Source organism: Harpegnathos saltator, unplaced genomic scaffold, assembly GCF_003227715.2.
Source record: "Harpegnathos saltator strain DR-91 unplaced genomic scaffold, Hsal_v8.6 scaffold210, whole genome shotgun sequence".
Taxonomy (NCBI): Eukaryota; Metazoa; Arthropoda; class Insecta; order Hymenoptera; family Formicidae; genus Harpegnathos; species Harpegnathos saltator.
This window is the reverse complement of record NW_020229996.1, coordinates 433,994-448,461: the sequence shown is the minus strand read 5'-3', so window position 1 is coordinate 448,461 and position 14,468 is coordinate 433,994.

The window sequence follows — 14,468 nt, the reverse complement described above, 5'->3', positions numbered from 1 at the left end:
GCTCGATAAGCGTTATCTTATGCGGAGCACACGTTTCATCGGCTTCAAAGCGGTTTCGGTAACACTCTTGCGAAAAAAGAACAATCCGACTTGAGAAGTAAAAGCGAGTCCTGTGGTATGAAACTGTAGCAAAAGTCACTTGGTGAATCTGAATAAAAAACTGGAAACTGATGCATCGACTTCATTCTATATAGAAAGTTTCATAACATGTGGGCGTCAGGGATGAATTTAACGTAGAGCAATAATGAAAATGATGTAAATAAATATTGATAAAATAATATTCATATAATAGTATAAAAATATTAACACGTCGATATATCAAGGGAACACATAATACATTCACTTAGTAAACTTTAAATAAAATAATATTTATATAAATATTTGTCTTATGTCTCTTAGATTTTAAACTTTATAATTTAGACTTTTATTATTGAGTTATGAAAACATCTTCGCGTCGCGAGATGCGTCTCGCTGCAAACTGAACCTACATAACAGACTCCAGACTCAACTATTTACCATCAACATTTTATTGCACAATATACGTTTTATTATGTAGGAAATTTCATAACATGTAGGCTTAACTACAGGCGTGAATTTAGTGTAAAGAAATAATAAAAATGATATAAATGAATATTGATAAAAAGTAATATTCATATAATAGTATAAGAATATTAACGCATGAATATCAAGGGAATAATATTCGCTTAATAAAATAATATTTATATAAAGTTATTTGAGTTGTGTCCGACTTTGTTGCCGAGTTACGAATGTCTTCGTGTTTCGAGGTGCACCTCATTGCAAACTGAACTGGCATAACAAATTCCAATCTCAACCATTTACCATCGACGTCTTCGACCATACGATCTTGCTGAATGTACATGCAGTCGCACACATGTGATCGTTGCGTTCATCAATTTATAGATCGACAAATTACTAAATACACAGATACACGCGTAGATTCATGGATCACTGGAGGCATATTGGTCGATAAATTCATGCGCGCACAGATTTATAGCTCCATGAATCGCCGTGTTTATGGATCTATGAATTCATAGATCTGCAGATTGATGGCTCAATAAATCCGTGAATATGCGTGCGCACTCGTGGATCCGTCGGGCCGCGTATTCGTAAATCCGTGGATCCGTAAATACAATGATTGCTTCATTCGCATGCGCGCTGATCTACGGCCTCGTAGATCCACGAGTACCCGCGCAACTTGCCACTCGCGATGTCCGAGATCGTTAAGAACGCGACATCTCCGCGCATCGAATCGCTGAATACGCGCGAGCGCGAAGAGTTCCACGGCGATTAAGAGCAACGACGACGTCGCGGATCGCGACGTCGAACCTGGCAATCGGGAACCAGAGCGCGCGCTCTCTCAGATTGTTCGCCGGCGTCGCACGGCGTGATTCGACGATAAATCACGCATACGATTACGCGATATGATTGGGCCGCAGAATGGACTCCTACGAGTCCGAGCAAGTCGGCAAGACAAATCGATAGCAAAAGCGTCCGCCACGCTACGTCCCGTAGCCCATCCTCCATCGGGCCGCATGAATCATTTATCAGGCCTCGATCTCCGATCCGAGCCGAAATTGTCCGCTTGACGATTCAATCTACATCCACTTAGCCGCTAAACGTCCACCGCGTCCTTATCGGGCCGCGGAACGGGACAGTCGTACACGACTTGTCTTATCGCGGCTGGATCCGCGTTTTACGAGTCGCGACAATCGTAAATACGACGGAGAAGTACGCGCCCCGCTCGGCTCTCGCGACGAGACAGAGAGAGAGAGAGAGAGAGAGAGAGAGAGAGAGAGACATAGCGCTGTGAGAGACGTAGCGTTGTGAGAATCGTTCAATCAGCGCTTCGACGCTCGCGGATTCGCAAAACGAGGATTCACCGCCGCCGCCGTCGCCGTCGATAAACGTCATCTCGCGCGACAAAGAAGACGATTTTATCTGCGCGCGGATACGCGCTCTCGGCGTTTTACGCAAATTGGATTCTTAATGACGAGCCTCGACTGTCCGGAGGGATGAGCTCGCACGACGCGATTATTGCGAATAAACGTGCGCGCGCGCGCGGCTGTGGAATATCGTCCTTGAGAAATTTGTAACGCCAAGTATTACGAGCCGAAGCTCACCGTGATAGATTTTGCCGATCAATTTCGACGAGCATGCAACACATCGCCAGTATTTTCCCGAACACGACCGACTTCTCCGATCGAAACCGGATTTCTCCGGAGTCGGCTAAAGAGATCGTCGTTCGCCCGAACCACGTTTCTGACCGCTACACCTGCTGCGTTCGTCATTCTTCACGCTACAAGTCGCAGTAGGGAGGGGGGCGGGGTAGCCGGACACATTCGCGGCAGAGGTAGGTTTGCAAAATGCTTTGTTTATTTATCGTGAGAGAAACAATGGAAGTGGAATATGGCTATTTTTCTCTAAATTCCATTAAAGCCGGAAAAAATATAACATTTAAAAAAAGGAGAAGTCCAACATGAAAATCCTTCCCTTTTGTAAATATTGTATATTTTTTCGACTTTGTTATAGAATTTCAAAAATATGAAAACAACCGAGCTTAGTCATTTTCGAGCGGCTCGAAATTTAGTTGGTAATATCCTTCATCGTGAATGAATAAACTTATCTAACATAGCATATTTAGTTAAAACAAAGTTCCTGCGGCTGTGCGTGATGTGTTATTTTGTGTAACAGTTTTGCATAATTTTTAATTATGAAATATTTAAAATGGGAGAAGAGTGAGTTTAGCACAATATCGAAAATAATAAAAAAAAATCGAGAGATATCCTCTCGATTCTCAAGAACCAACTCTGCATTAATATAAATAAAAAAAAATTAAAATTATCATATCTCAGCGATCGAAAATGTTTTTACATTTATTCGTCGAGCAATAATCAGGTTTATCACAAAATGGTTTTAAACGATGAAGCTTTCCTCAGACTGCACGAATATACATATATTACATGTTGCCAACATGATGCGCTGTATTTTGGTTTACATTTCGATTTATCAGAGGATAAAATACAGACTTTTGCAGACTCGTAGCTTGCTGCAGGAAAACGCAGAGGAAGGCAATAGCTAACTTTTCCGTACAATCGTAATAATTAATTGAGATACAAAAGTTTCATCATCAAAAAATCACTCCCGAAAAGTTCATAAATGTGGTCTTAACGTTATCTAAGGTCTGCTTCGTTTCACGGCGATCGATCGCTCTCGCGAGTGTACAGAAGCCGATGATTCTAACGCGGCGGAAGTCGTTGATTTCGCGCCGATTATGGATCTCATCGGCGTCGTGTACATTCGTTTCCCGGATCGCACGCGGCGCGGTGATCTCAAACCGAGAAAACGAGCATGTCCGCGGACACGAAAGCCGCTCTGCCGGCCGGCGGAAATGAAATACGGGTGAGAGACGAAAGTACGAACTTAATTTAGGTGGTTACGGCGTGCAGGCCCGCCGCGCGCACTCAAACGCTCGGCAAAAGTCCGCTCGCCGGCCGGCGCGGTCTCAAGCGATAAGTCATTCGGACGATAAGCCGTCGCCCGTACGGCCGGCGCGAAATGACGAAGGTGCAGCTCGCGGACAAGTCCGAATTAAGGTTTCACGAAGAAAAATGCACGCTTGAAGCCCGGCTCGGCTGGAAGCTCGCTCGTACTCACGACCGTTACCGCCGAGAGGAAAAATATTCTGCGCGCACGCACGCACGCACGCACACACAGGACAGCGCGGAATTTTGTTTTTACGGTGGACTGCCGTGTTACGGAACACTTGATCTCAGCGGAGACAGCGTCGTTGCAACGGCGTGCAAAGCGAGATGCCATCGCCGAGGAATCTCCGGCGGTCGCGTCGAGAGACGCTCTTGAGCGGCTGCGGCGCGATGTATTAATTCGGCGGCACGACTCGTGGATCATCGACGTATGGCCGAGGCGGCGCGTATAAATTTTTTAATACAGACGAGAAATTAGCACTCGTGACTCGGCTTCGGCAAAAAAACTCGAGAGAGAGGAGATTCCGTTACGGAGGGTCACCTCGGGTGCCAAAGATAGAGAGATAAATAATCCGATTTCCAAATGATATCGGCGATCGTCTCAATTCTCGGTATCGCTGGAATCGACCGCGCTGCTTCGCGTATAAATATCGCGGATAAATATACGAATTGACTTTTTCACCCTACTTTCGATCTCGATATTTCATTTAATAGCACTTTAACAGCACGAAAATTGTATCAACCTAATGTGATCGTATTTAGCCTACAGCTCCGCTGAGAACTTACAAGCGGCAAATTATACATTTTTCGTTATTTCGATGCGCTCTCAGGAAAAAACAAAACTTCAGTTTCTATTCTTTAAAATAAATCCCCGTTGATCCTCTAGGATTTGTAGATATTGGACAGCTCGGTCAAAAACAGAGTCAAAATTTCAACTAGGGTATCGGCCCCGATCCGACGTCGTTCTCTCGCGTGCTTCGATCTTGATGGAAATAATGAAACTTCACCGAGATGCTTTATAAGGAACTGGGCGGCCAGTCGAAAGGTGTGGTTCCTGACAGACAGTCGGACGTCGGTCTTAAATCCAGGATACGTTAATTTTTTTTGAGTACGTTAATTTTTTTTTAAACCAAATTAGTTTTAAAGTTAATGATTCATGAATTAACCAAGTTTATGTTAAAACTTACTTAAACAACTAACTCGATTGAAAGTTAAGTTAAAAAATTAAATTAGCTTGTAAAAGTTAAGAGTCAATCGTGTGTCAAGCTATTTGTTTCTTACATAATTAATCTTTTAATTATATATTAAATTTAGGCGAATAATAAAGAGATAGTATCTTATATAAAAGAGATAATGTATCTTTCTTTTTTTAATTTAATGATATACATTATTTAAAAAGTACAATAGTTGTAACAGAGAGTATTTAAAAAACGCTCAATTCAGAACGATTAAAAACAATGAAAGGCAAAATTCTTATGTGCAAGTAGAGCGAATCAAACTGAACAGGAAAATCATGTACCATTTTACAAATTATAGAATAGTTATTAAGGAATTAATTAAACAATATTAACGAATAAATATGCAGAGAAGCGGGAGGATGAACTCTGTAGACAAGGTTTTATCCAAAATGGCTCGAATTTGTGGATGATCTGTTGGCAATGGCAAGCGGTGCATGACAATAACAAATTATACAATTCCAATGTTTACCATTCGTCTCTGCCAGAAGATCGAATCAACAGATTCGAGTTTGAATGAGACTTTGTTTGCAGAAATCAGCTCGCCACATCATGTGCACACGTTCACTGATACTGTTAAATTAATTAATTCCTTATTAGCTATTGTGAACCATTTTCGCACACGACTTTAATATCGACGAATTATTTTAATTTGTGAGAAAAGGCAAGTTAACGTTAATGCATTTAAAAATAATTAGGTTAAAAATTAATACGTTTAAAATTAACCAAGTTGAGTTAAAAGTTATTAACTTCTTATCTTTTTAATTTCATTTTTAACTAGTTAACTGATGAACTGATTAAACACTCAACCCTGCTTAAATACAAAAAAAGGACGAACAAAGTCCTGAATCCTTCACGTCCTGCGAACCACTTGATCAACAGAGAAACGCTTTAAAGTTCACCAGATGTCCTCTTGTGGATAGGATTGTCCTTTCTAGCGAAAGTTTGCTTAGATTTTTATATCCTGCCAAAGATTATTTGTCTCTCCTTATCACATAGAAAGGAGTTTCTTTTCTTTTTCCGCTTGTCACATGTGCCGTCATAATGACTTATCATACTCATTACTTGATAAAATTTTTGTTAATATACTCTTATCAATAATATATACATGTAATATATACATGTAAAATACATATATGTATTGTAGATGTTGCGTAATATATAATAAATGTTGCGGTTGAAAATCGACGTTCGGAAAGATTACGGACGTATTCCAACCAAGACAACCTTCTTCTTTCGCTCGTCAAAACTTTCGACCGTCCTTCCCTACTTACAAATCCGGCAAACCCCAGAATACGCGCTGGGCGCCTGAGGAGAGATCCTTATCGGGTGTTTGTCGGAACGCGTCGCTCGTTAACCTCTCACGGGATGCACTTTCGGGTCAGCGTGTGCGCGCGCGCCGGGTATAATTTTCTTATCGCGTCCGTGTCAATTTCGAAGAATACTTACGCACCGAGGTCCTCGTTTTTATTCCGCGCTTATCGGCGCGCTTGTGTCGTGTACGCGCGCGACACGCGCAGATTCAATTAGCGATTCGCGACTTGGTTATTGCGGGAGGCGTCGCGAAGGAACACACGAGCGGCGAGAGCTCGGCTGGAGGCAGGCATCAGGATTTTTCGACCATCGATGAACGACTCACGTGTCTTAGCTGGAGGGATGCAAAACTGTGCTTATACCGTTTTTACACCGAGCCCTTCAATTAACGTGAGAGCCCGGGCGCGCATTTAGATATCGGCCAAGAATGTTCCGTGCGCAACGCGCATGAAAGCCGCGAAGAGTGATTGATCGGACGAGCGCGCGGCGCTCATGCCTCGCGGTCCCTCTCTCTCTCTCTTTCTCTCTCTCCCTCTCTCTCTCTCTCTCTCTCTCTCTCTCTCTCTCTCTCTCTCTCTCTCTCTCTTCCGCACCGACAATTACGGGTTTCGAGGATGCGTCGTGCCGATAGGTAGGCAAGGAATTCGTCCTTCCTCGAAGGGAAGAACACGAGAGGATGACGAGAGGAACGGCAGTATTGTCCGGCGGGAGAGTCGAAGAAGAAGAAGAAGAAGAAGAAGAAGAAGAAGAAGAAGAAGCTGCGTCGGCGGAGGGAACCGCGAGAAAGGCAGAGACGGCGGAGGGAGAGTGCAAGAAAGGACCAAGAGCCGGGAGGGAATCACCCTCGGGGGCACGGCATAAATCGCTACGGACAGACAGCATGTTCGACTAATTACAGATCCCTGATTACCGACGGGCGCGACTCCGGCCGCCTAATAAAGAGAAAATAAATTAATAAACCTCTAATATCGCAGCCGGCCGATCTCGCCTGTGGCCGGGCTAAAAAGGAAGTGTTTATTAATTTATTGTGATCGGGCGGCGATAAAGCCGCTACGCGTCGGCCGCATAGGCACGTCGGATCAAAGGATTCGAAAATGCTCCTCTCGCGCGCATTGCGCGCCGGTGGAACCGGATCCGCCCTTGTGACCCTCCTTGTACTCGCCGTCTATGTTAATGCGACTTCATCGCGCTCGTGCGCCTGGAAAAAACCTCATTTCTATCTCGCGTTTGTTTCAAACATCGCCGTCGATCGTCGGTAATCCGCAGTGCTGCGCTTTCAAATTTTCGCAGCGTTCACTCATACACAGCATGTTTTCTCAAAAATGCGATGTAACAGATAATTCACATCGTAGAAAGAGAGAGAGAGAGAGAGAGAGAGAGAGAGCTCAAAATAACAAAATCAAAATAACTTTCCAATTTTTAAAAGAATTCGACGCGCTATATTATATTTCGAGTAGGCACTAAGATAACACGTGACGTAAAGTAAAGAAGGTGGCTCTAGAGTCATTTTGAAATGTATAAATAGCTCGAAGTTATCCTGAGAAAACAATGGTAAAGGAACACTTATAAGATATCTCTTTTAGATCGGGCTGACTAGAGCCTACTTCCCTCAATCTAATGACAATAATAACAGTAACGTAGAGAAATCATTGTCACTCAAGCCAAATGAGACGAAATAGTTGGACATCTTTAGTCTTGCCCGAAAAACCGAAAAGGGAATCGAAATGTACAGGGAGACTTCATTTCGTACTCTAAGCCCGGAATACCTCTCGTAGAGTGTATAAATTACCGGCGCTTGGCCGCGGGAGGGTTAATTAAGCGCGGAAGATTTATCTCCGATTTCTCTACTGGCACGTCTCAATTTACCGGAACGTTTTCGAATCTGCAAGCACGAGCCAGCGGTCGCCTAGCCGACGGTCCTACGCCATTGGTCGAAGATTGAAGCATCAAAGAAACCGTCGGCGAGAATCGATCTGCCTCACGTATCGAATGGGCGGCGATAATGCGATGGAAAGGAGACGAGCCCGTGAAGGAGGGGGAGATATAGCGGAACACGGTGAACTTCCGCGTGGGCCTTCCCTGGGCCGCAAGATGGCGACGGCGAGAGAGGCGTTCGTCTGTCCGACCGTTCGCCGCTCCGCGCGCCGACCTCGAGAGGATTTATTTTCACGGCGGCAAAGATCCAACCGGAGTTACCCAACGAGGCAACCGAGTCCTCTAATGAACTGTAGCGAAACCGGGCCCCGAGTGTGTGTTCGTGTGTGTGTGTGTGTGTGTGTGTGTGTGTGTGTGTGTGTGTGTGTGTGTGTGTGTGTGTGTGTATGTGTGTGTGTGTGTGTGTGTGTGTGTGTATGTGTACGCACGTGAGTACACGTGCGCTCGCGGGGGCGTTTTCACGGGCAATTAATGCGGCCTTAAAGGGCCCGCGCGAAACGCCTCCGCGAAACGGGCTCGACCAGCGCGCCGTCTCGATTTAATCGAATCCGTCATCTCTGCACGTCCGATACGACGTTCACGTTCATAGGTTGTCTACAAGCGTGGTATAAACGACTCGCAAATGAGTCAAGTGCATAGCCAAAAAAGGTATTCTATTTGTAAAATGATCTTTCCCATAATCTCATATTCTTCACATAAGCGAAGCCTTTCACAGAAAAAGAATTTCTCTTTCGATGAAGCGATTAAAGTGAACCATTCGTCTAAAATTTATTAGATATTATTCTAACTGTTTTCCTTTTATTTCAAGAGGATTTCCTCTCATATCAATTAACGTTCCTCTTATATGAAGAGAAATATGTTGATTTGAATGTCGGCTTCTTTTGTTCACCTTAGAGGAATCCTCTTGAGGCGATATATAAGAATAAAATTTTCTAGAATTTAGATGATTCCGCTTGTTTTGAAATTACTTTTTTTGGGTTTACACACATATGTTTGGAAGCAAAATATAGATTTGACTATTAAAAATAATCGGAGAGTCTTTGAACGGTTTTCCTCTTAAGGATTTCGATAAATTATTCTTTTGTTCAGTCATTCTCTACTTCCAGACATGAACGAAAAAGTAACCGTATGCTCGTGAGTTAGAATATTTGGAACGCTTTTTAAATAAGGCAAGTGTGTTACTGCAACATATAACAAAGATAATTTACCTATATTTGGTCATAGTTTATAAGCCATTGCAAGAAGTTGAATATAATATATTCTTTCTTTTAACTATATTTCATACAATTGGTTATGATGAACATCTTTGTAGCTATGAACTCCATAACAAAACTGATTGGAAATGTATTTGTTATGACGATCTTATTTCATTCGTGCCTACTTATTGTAAAACTGGAACCAGAAGTACATCTATATATATTACTTTTCGCTATACATTATAATAATTTTTTTCAAATTAACTAGTGTAACCAGTAAGAATAAAGTACAGTAAGAATAAATAATAACCCTCTTAAAAAAAGATTAAATAATTTGTAGAGGAAATTAAAATCTATAAGATTTGCATTATACATATAACATAATCCCTCTAACTTTAAGAATAATGTGTATATTTTCCCCTTAACCTTAGAGGAATCCTTTTGAGGCGATATATAAGAATAAAATTCTTTAAAATTTAGATGATTCCGCTTGTTTTGAAATTACTTTTTTTGGGTTTACACACATATGTTTGGAAGCAAAATATAGATTTGGCTATTAAAAATAATCGGAGAGTCTTTGAACGGTTTTCCTCTTAAGGATTTCTATAAATTATTCTCCCAATTTTTACCAGCGAAATTTTGCTCGGAAAATAACGACAGCTCCATTTCAACCGAAAGCGGCTTTTTGCTCATATAAGATGAATTCATCTATTCTGAATTGTCGAGCAGTCGTTCTCTGAACATTCATTCACTCGAAACTGAAGAACGAGTCTTACGTGCTGTTTCGTCCGTGGAACAAATTCGCTCCAATCGATCGAAATATTCATACCTGTATTGAGAAGCTGCTCTCTCACAATTATTTGAATTAAACGTTCAATCTTGTGATTTTAAATATTCTCATCATATATTATTCATATTAAGTAAATTTTCGCTGCTTTTGAATCGCTTTTGAATTCACTCCAAGAAGCCGAGAACCGAAATAACTTTATAGCCCGTCGCGAAGAGGATCATCGGGGTCGGTGACTGACAAAGTTTCACATGACGACGAAACAATTATATCAAGACGTTGGTTGTTTCGCTCATTATCGCGCTGACAATTTACGCCGCAGCTCTGCCTAATGATTCAACCGGGCGTAATCTTCGCGCGCACGGCCTCTACAATCAGCCGTCTGGCAGCGGCGAGCATTCGCGTCCGACGAGTCGCGCTCCACCGCGCAGAACGCTCGGAAAGGACGTAACGCGCAATTCATTACGCGTAAAGCCACGACGACATTATTAGGACAAGGTCGTTAGAGTTTAATTACATTATCGCGCAAGTATTATTAGATCGCCGTCCGCGAGCGAGCTGTGACTCGGTTTCTTAATAAGCGGCCGGTAATCGGCGCGCGCTGGTGGCACGGCATCCCTCAAAGGCGCCGATGTCGGATCGTTAGCGGATCGGAAACGCTCTCGTTTCTTAATGATTGAGCGAATGTCGAAGTCGCGGAACGGCGATATCGGCGTGAGATCGAGTGTCCGCGTCCCTCGGTGCGCGCGGCAACGATATTCTATTAAAGTAATAGCCGGCCGCCGCCGCGACGGGGCAACAAATTTCTTATGGGCGATGTAAATCGACCCATAAGTCGGGCTAGTTACACTGTTTAGCCAATTAGCGGAATGCGACCGGTTTTCAGCTGCGCGAAGAAAGACGGGACGGTCTGCTGTACATTAGCGTTTATTACAGCCGAGCGCTCTGATATCCGCCGGCCGAACCGTCAAGCGCGTCTCTCTGTTTTTGGAACTAGTAGCATCGATAGAGTGCACGGAATGAATTAAAAAAGCGTCGGGACAAAGACAATCAAGGAACCTTCACTTTATTGGAAACGTTAGTTTTTGACACAGTTTCTTCAAATTTATCCGATCACGCTGCTATCTGTTTTTAAATGTCAGTTTCTAATCATAGCTCACAAATATCTATTTTTTAATTATTATAGTCTTGTTATTTTGTTATTAATGTGGATGCTATGGGTTCCAAAAGCAAAAGAGACGTTTGGCTGCAATAATTTAATTTATAGCCGAGCGATCTCATATATCCGCCGGCTGAACCGTCAAGCGTCTCTCTGTTTTTGGAACTGGTAGCGTCGACAGAGAGAGACGGAATGAATTAAAAAAGCGTTGGGACAAAGACAATCAAGGAACCCTCACTTTATTGGAAACATTAGTTTTTGACACAATTTCTCCAAATTTATCCAATTATGCTGTTATCTGATTTTAAATATAAGTTCCTAAACTTGGTTCACAAGTATATATTTTTAACCCTTTGCAATCGGAGCCATCTCGCGGGTTACCTACCAGCAGTTCGGCAGCATCTTTTTAGGGAAATATGCAAATCGCGTTATATTAAATAGTGTAGCTTTGAAACCAATTATAGCTTTCTTTAAGTGTTTTCTTTCTACGTAACACTGACTGATCCGAATGGTTTGCTAGACTTATGATGTCCTCTCAGAATTGGTAGCGTCAACAGGATGCACGGGATAAATTAAAAAAGTGTTAGGGCAGACAATCAAAGAACCTTCACTTTCTTTATAGGAAATATTAATTGTTAAGATAATTTCTTCAAATTTACCCGATTACGCTGTAATCTGTTTTTAAATATAAGTTTCTAATCATGGTTTACAAGTATCTGTTTTTAATTATTACCTTTTTGATCAATTAATCATTATCATCAGTTATCTATTTTTAAATATGAATCTCTAATCATAGTTCGCATGTATCTATTTTTAATTGTTATCATCTTGTTATTTTATTATTAGCGTGGATATTATGAACCCCAAAAACAAAAGAGACGCTGGACTGAAATAACTTAATTTATAGCCGAGCACTCTAATATCCGCCGGCCGAACCGTGCAACAATTATATCGACGTCAATTATTAAGATGTTTTCACATTTGTCCGACCGCTGTTACTTGTTATTAAATGTGTGACGGTCACGCGAAGGTTAATCGCCATAAATCTGTTAGACTCCGCGAGTAGTACTCCAAACACAAATACCAAAATATTCAGCTCTAAACACAAATATATCGTCGATGTAGCGCACGGCAGAAAAAAAGAGTGAAGATAAAAAGTTGAAGCAAAAAACGGATCATCAACTCAGACGAAACCTCAATCGAGGATTCTTCTCCGTGAATTTAGCTTTCGATCGTTTCCTGCGAGATACAAAGTTTTCCCGCGAGAAAACGCGTTTCCTCAAAAGTAACTTCCAGGGGCACTTCCTCCCCTCACTTCGGTTCCAAACCACCCTTAAACACGGCGCAGAAAAGCATGAATCATTCCGGGCGAGCGGACTTCACCGTCTAACTGTCTAAGCTGCGCAAATGGCGGCACGAAAGATTCTTCAGAGGCGGCACACACGGTGGGTAGTCGAAAAATTACGAGGCTTGTACGACCCAGTCGAAGGCCAGAGCCGTTACTTTCGTTTAATATTATTATTACCCGACGAGGGCGTTCGCCGGGAAACGCTCGGCATCGCGCCGGGTAATGGCGCCGACCTTGCGTCCCGGGCGCAGTTTTAGCACGGCGATTGAATAAACATGGAATAAAGGTGTCATAACACGAGGCGACGCCGGGACACTGACGCGTCCCGTCCCGGCGAACTTATCGGGGCTATTTTCCCGTGGAGCTGCCTCGTTCGCGCGCGAATTACGACGGTCGTACACGGAGCCGTCGGGAGCAAGAGCGGCCAGGTCGGCCGCGAAAAAATCTGGCCGCCGTTGCCTCGCGAGAAAATTCAATTCAGGGAGGAGACGCGCGAGCGAGGCTCTCTGCGCCGCTTCGAGACAAAGTTGCGTAGCAGAGCGCGCGACGCCGCGCTGCTGCCATTGCTGATGCTGCCGTGCTTGCAACGGACGACACACGGCATCGTAAAGCTCCCTCGAGATCCCCACGTGAATCGCTTATTATACTATACGAGCGATGTGGAAGAATCTCAACAAGTTTGCTAAAATATTCAATATGCGTGCACAATTTGCGCACCCGCATCTCCCTTCAACCTGCATCCTCCTGCGATACACGAAGACGTCCATTTTTCCGACCCGACGATATCCATTGTTTTTCGACAGCAGAAACAAAGAATCGGAAATCAGCCGTTGAGCAGAATTAATTGAGAGATGAAAACGAGAACGGCGATTAAATAATATTCGGTCTAAATATAATCTAAATTCAGTTGAAATCTAAATTAGGTTGCTCGAAAAGTCATTGCGTTTTCTCCGGTGATTTTCAAGATCGTTTATTTTACACAAAGAATGAACATTAATCAACGATATATTGCTCTTTTTGTTCGATGACTTCTGCCATCTTTCGATAAGCTTCATGATCTCATTCTCGGAAAACTTCCTATCTGTATTAGCAAAGAACTGTACCAAGTGCCTTTCGATAGCGTCATCTGAAGCGAACGTTTTTCCACTCAAGGAGTTTTGCAAGGACCGAAACAAATGGTAATGGTCTGATGGTGCAAAGTCTGGCGAATACGGTGGATGAGGCAACACATCTCAACCAAGCTCCACAATTTTTCGCGAGTCATCAAACTTGTGTGTGATCAAGCGTTGTTATGATAGAAGACTATTCCTTTGCTATTTACCAATTCTGGACGTTTTTCTGCTATTGCTTCGTTCAATTTGTCGAGCTGTTGACACTACACGTCCGAATTGATCGTAATATTTCTTGATAAGAGCTCGAAAAACACCACATCCTTCCAATCCCACCAGATTGAGAGCATCACCTTTCCTTGGTGGATGTTTGCTTTTGATGTGCTTTGGGCCGACTCATCACACTTGCTCCACGATCGCTTTCGTTTCACATTGTTGTTGACAATCCATTTTTCACCGCCAGTAATCATGCATTTCAGAAATGGGTCGGATTGTTCACGTTTCAGAAGTTAATCGCAGATGTCTATGCGTTTTATGAGATGAACTTCTTTCGGTTCATACAGGACCCAAACATTGAGCTGACTGACGTAACCAAGTTGTTTCAAATGAAGATAAACATTTCCAATCGATGTTTTGAGTGCCTCAGTGAGCTCACGAATGGCAGAACGTTGATTAGCTTCAGCTAATGCCTTTATTTTATCATCATCAACTTCCGATGACCGACCTGAGAGAGGTGCATCTTTCATCGCAGTCACCAGAACGGAAATGAGCAAACCAATATTGATATTGGCGTTTTTTTAGGGCTTCATCATCATAAACTTTACTCAACTTTCCACAAGCCTGCACAGCGTTCTTCCTTTTCGGAAGTAATGAAATAAAATT